We start from the raw sequence: 6,000 nt of genomic DNA, 5'->3' as shown, positions 1-6,000 counted from the left end.
AGGGCTGCAGGAATTCAGGATGCAATCAGCTTCAGGTCCTGAAGCTGCAGATGGCAGTGGCTCCTCAGGCATACGGCTTTTTCGTTGTGTAGTAGGACAGGACTAACTTGCATCCTGACCTGGGTGATAAAGCAATGTTCATTCCATCGGTATTGCCTCGATTTGTTTCTTCCTGCAGTTGGAGGTCTTGGTTATCTAGCCCGCCTATACCAGGGTGGCAGCTGGTGTTGGCTGATGTTGTAGCCCTCAGGTAAAATCTTCACTTGAGCTGCAGACTGTTGAGCAGTTTTACATGCTGTCAGTGCCACGCAAAGCTTGATCTGATGGGAATGGGGTGCTAATGCTGGAAATATACATTGGGATGCATTCAAGCAGGGCATATTTTTGAATGCTATGCCCAGCACAAGTTCTGGGGTTAGATCATGCTGACACATGAATTAGACAGAGCAGTCTCCAGGAGAAAGGGATGTGTGTGTGTGTGGCTGACCTTGTGTACGATGAAATCTGTCCTTCTTTGTGATGCTGTAAAGAGGCTTTGATGCAGTGAACAAGAGCAGGAACAGAGAGAACTGAGATAAGATTTTTAACAGGCCTGACTATGAGTCACCTCTCTGGACATTCGCCAGCGGGGTCCAGGCCCATTTTGCTTGTTAGTGGGCTCCTCTTCCCACTGTGGGCAGGGGAGACCCTGGTTGCCAGCTCCATTGGAAAGATATTTTTCAGTAAGCAAGAGCGGAGGACACAGGTTAGTCTGTGTCCATGTCCCTACACATCCTTTGAGTTTGGCAGGACCAGCTGCACACTGTGAACTGAGGGTGACAGGGACAGCAAGTTCTAGGGGAAGATGGTAAAGCTTGTTCTGTCCCAGCCAGTCAATATCTCGTGGATAACATTCCCTTGACTGCTCTGTTATTACACAGTTTATCACAGCTGGCTCAAGACTTGCTAGCAAAGCAGGCAAAACGGAGCAGCAGGGAAGCGTGAGCAATGCTGGTAATGCTGCATTTAAGCATTAATAAAGTAACAGCACAGCCTGTCTGTGTATAGGACTGTTTGCTGCCAGAGTACCTGCTGCCCGAAGCAATTGCCTGTGCCTAAGGCTTACTCTCTTGTCCTTGTTTCTTTTATTTTCTTTCCAGGTCCCTCTGCTCTGTTTTATTCTACCATTCCCAGTCTCTCTTTAGTAATCAAGTGTAATACTTTAAAAGTTTGATATTTTTTTTTCTTTCTTCTTTCTAGGCTCAGAGAGGCACACAACTGATTTTTGGAACAAAGGTTGTGCTCTGCATTTGTCAGTTCTTCAGTCATCTGGGCACTGGGGAGGCAGTCAGGAAAGATGTAGGAAGACATATTCAAAAGGTCTTATCAGATGCTAGGCTAAAAAGAGCAACAATGTAATGTGACTTGTTTGCAAGGTTTGGAATGAAAGGAATGAAGCAGACCTAATTTCAGTAAGCTGCGATCAATGCTTTGAGTAACACGCTTAAGTTGTCTCAGGTGGCAGTTGTTTTTCCATGCATTAGCATTTTGGTGAGTATAGTAAAAGAACATGTTGTATATGTAGGTGGAGGTATGAATACGCTTAAACTTTTGGCACAGGAGCACACTACCAGTCTTTATTAGAGTTGTTATGGCATGCAGTATCATCTAGAAGCTCTGAATTTTATCAGGGCCCTCTTTTCGTAGGGGCTGCATATGAGAAATTTTTGTCTTGGTCTAGCAGTACAAGTGAACAATACATCTAAATGGTTGATGTCTCGTCTTCATATACAAGTCAGGGATGGAGGAATTAAATGTCATTCCTGAAGAAATGTGGCAACCCAGACATTTAAAACCATTTTTTATTTTTTGATTCCTAATTTTGAGATGTAGGAAATGTGGTTATTGAGGACATAGTAGAGCAACATTTTAAAACAATATTTTTTCTAGTGTTAGTAGAAAGGTTTTTACTGGTTTATTTCCCCCATTAAAGCATCTTTTGAGATAAAACTAAAATTTTATGCGCCTTTTCTTTTTTTTTTTTTTAATCAAAGCTATCAACACCTCTCCCACAGGCAAAAATCAAATTAATAGTTTTGTCAAAATATCCTGATTTCTTTTTCTAGTATATTTACTGAAGTTGTAGAAAACAGATATGAAAGGACTCAAGGAGGACATTACTCATTTTCTGCTGTAAAGTAGAATTAACTGTATCTAAAATATCATAGATCTCTATTTAACTGATTTTTAATATATTATTTAGTGCATGATGGGAGGCTATTGCTATATGATACTGTTTTTCCACAAGCTGAGGATGAACACGACAGATCTGTTATAATAGACTCTCATCTGCATAATGCCAGATTAATGCATCCAAACCAGTCACCATAAGAAATTGACAGAATGCTCTAAAACATACAAGAGGTGAAGTTGGAAGAAAACCAAAATGTACATGCATATTCATTTTGGGTTGGATCCTTAACTTTTCTTTAGCAGCTTTGTGCACAAAGCAGTCACAAAGCTGGCTCGCCTGCTTCCTTGGGAAAGGAAAATCTCAGATAGGCTCCAGTTGCCAGAATAGTTTATAAGCAATCTGTGTGTAAGACCAGCAGGCCCAGCTGGCCAGCAAGAACTGCGGTCGAGAGCCACTCTGTGAACACAATGATTTCCCAATGGGCTACACCCCGGGCCCACCCCCCCCACCCCCCTCTTTCGTTTTTGGTTTTTTTTTTGGGTAAGTCAGACTGATTAACATTTTATGGGCACATTTTTGGTAGTAATTTGCCATGAGTAAGCCAAGTCAGGAAAAATATGGTCCAACCTGATCCTGTCTCAAAATAAATGCAACCAATTCTGCAGTATAAATAGCTGCCTTGTTTCCTACACTTTTTGATTTTTATAACTTTTTTAGGTTTTGCTGTTAGCATAGACAGTAGTGGGTATAACACAATGAAAAAGTTCATATTCTAGGAGTCTCCAGCACAGTTTAGCGAGTGACATAAGAACAGAAAAATGTCTGTTTTGGATCAGACCAAAGATGTAGGTAGCCTACCATGCTGTCATGGTGGCCAACAGTGGATGCCTAGTACAAAAACAGTGCGAAGGTGGAATAGTACTCCTGTAGTATACTTCTGTGGTTTACAGCAATGTGTAGCCCAGGGATATCTTTAGTCAGAGGCAGTAGCTTTGTATTTAATTGTCTTTAATGATTTTCCCCCATGAATTTGAATAAAGTCTTTTTGCATCACTATTGCCCTTTTAAAGTGGGTTATACAGCTTAATTATAGGGTATGAGAAAGTATATTCCCTTTAAAGTTTTTTGAATATGCAAGATGATAATTTCACCTGATTTCATCCATTTCTGATATTATGAAAAAAAAAGAGAATAAGAGTTTCCTATTCATCCTCTCTGTGCTACTGGTTATACAGTTGACTATTATGTTCCTTTGCAATTGGCTTTCCAGGCTGAAAAGTCCTAACCTTTTAATGACTCTTGCATGCAAATTGTTCCAGAGTGTAGATCGTCTTTATCAGCCTTCACTTTTCCAGCTCAGCTCTACCCTTTTTAAGATGAGACACCAGAACCGCACACAGTTACTTGAGGCGCTGAGACACCTTGGATTCATACAATGATATATTCATTATTTCCTCTTTTCTTCTTTATTCTGCACCTCATAATTCCTTTATGTTCAGATTTTTGACTGCTTCTAGGCTGACGTTTTGAAGTCAAACTCTAGTGCAGAGGATTCTTTGGCCTTCACATTTCCTGCAAGGATGTTGAATACAAACACTTTTTAGTTACTGTTACAGAGTTAGTCCTTGATAGGAACATTGTGACATAAACCAAAAATACCACTGGGAAGAGAGTCAAAACTGGACTCTCGCCTTTTAGTTGTCTGACTAGCTTATCCGTGAAACATTCATGTACAGTGTCTAAAAATATCCCAGTGCGACATTTAAATCTACATAAGTGTCATTAAATTCTCCTATTATTAAGGTATTTCCAGTCCTGGCAGACTACCTGAATCTGATTTTTTCCTAGCTTGTCACTACTGTTCACTGTCCTTATCTTGACCTGATTGGTGGTAATGTATATTCTTTGCCTTGGGAGTTGGTATTAAGTATTTTGGCTGACACTTCTGTATGAGAGCTGAGATTTGCAGTTGAACATCCAACCACTGCTATAGTTTTGGTGGTCTCACAAGGTGTCTAGGGTGCTGTAGAATACATACCAGCTTCAATGAGGAAGGTCAAGTGTGTGAACACACAGATAAATACATAGTTTCAATTTGTGAAAAAGAGCCATAGGTCAAAAGGAACTAAACCAAAATATTCAAGAGAAACATAGTCCTTACCCGTAGAGAGTAAATGGTGGAAAAAATCCAAAGTTGAATTGCTTGCTTTGTTTCAAAGACTGCAAAATGTTTTACATATATTCATGAACTACGCTTGACAACATCACCAAAACAGAACATTTGGCAACTAGCCCCCTACCTACAGCCATCTGCAAAATGAAATGAAACTTTGGGGATTTTTATACAAACATGCTCTGTCTGTGACTTATCAATATACTCAAACACTTTTATGTCCTCCCTACCCTTTGCTCCTTTGTTGCATAATAAATTCATGTATATTTATCAGTACCACAGCGTCTGCCATCTGTTAATCCAGGTGCTAGATCTATACAGTAGAAGTTCTCTGTGCCAGTGAACTGTTCCTTGCTATGTCTCTGAAGTTAAGTATCATTTTAATATTAACAGGAGATTTGGATGTTGTTGTTTCCTTTGCTAGTTTGTGGAATCTTTTAGGTAAATTATAGAAATGTATGCAGTCCCATTTTGGTCTCCGTAGTATCCTGTTTCATTTTTAGCTTAATGAAAATTGTAACTATAGGTATTTCCTTCTCTTTTACACTTTGAATTACTCTGATATGCTGTGCCAGCAGCCACTGGATTTCATTCTTCTTCGTCAGCTCCAGACAATAACTCCAAATAGGATATGGGAGCTTTGTAAAGCACTTCCTGAAAATCTGAAGTAATCCAGCCAAGTATCTCCCTGATGTGAAGCTACTGGCAGTAACGGAGATACAGCAAGAATGAATATTGCCTTGGTGTCCACCAAATCTGTTTCGTTTGGTTTTGGCAACACGCTTATAATTTTTTTTTTAAATTAATCAGTCAGTCTTTCCATAATCTGACTCCAAGCTGGCTATAGTTATTCAATTTTTACTTTTTCTGACATTGATGAAACTTAATTGATCCCTAGATATGCTGTTGATGATAACTTATTTCCTGCTGCTGCAAAAAGCCTATATCTCAATAGACAATTTAAACTGGAATATTAAGCTGAAGAGGAGTCTAAGCAGACAAGGACATTTTTTGTCTAGATCTTAGCTGGAAGAAGAGACTGCACAAAGTTAAGCAGTGCCTACCTGTTCCTGGGAATACAGTGGCCAGGAATTTAACTGGAAAGATCACTGTGGGTATGTTCTGTTACTGACAGGCCTCCTGCCAGCCTCTCTAAAAAGCCTGCTGAAAGTTTTCCTCACTAGACCTGGAATCACGTGCAGCCAGGGATGGGGATTTCTTCCTCAAAATCTGTTTTGTTTTGTTTTGTTTTGTTTTGTTTTGTTTTGCTTTGTTTTGTTTTTAACATGGAAAGGACACCAGAGGCTTCTGGTTATTGCACCAATGTTTCATTTAGAATAAAATAATGAATCAGGGCATGAAAATTATTTAATATATTTTTATGGTTAAAACAGATGAAATATAATAAACCTCTCTCCTTCCCACTCTGATCCTTGCAGGTCTGATTGTTTGCTGTTGTCCATCATCTATCATTGAGCAAAGCCATACAGCCTCTTCTGGGTTGCTAAAGAAGTGTCTGCCTTTCACCACCTCTCAGGGTACCGTTTAATGCCACCTCTCACATGGGTTGCCGCTCAAATGGTCATTCCCACTTCTTCCCTCGCACTTTCAATTAAACGTTTTTGCTTTTTCCCTTGCATTGGCTGTAGCAGTA

The sequence above is a fragment of the Tauraco erythrolophus genome, chromosome 4 (assembly GCF_009769465.1).
Source record: "Tauraco erythrolophus isolate bTauEry1 chromosome 4, bTauEry1.pri, whole genome shotgun sequence".
NCBI classification, from domain to species: domain Eukaryota; kingdom Metazoa; phylum Chordata; class Aves; order Musophagiformes; family Musophagidae; genus Tauraco; species Tauraco erythrolophus.
The sequence above is the reverse complement of the archived record's forward strand: the minus strand, read 5'-3'. Positions refer to the sequence as shown.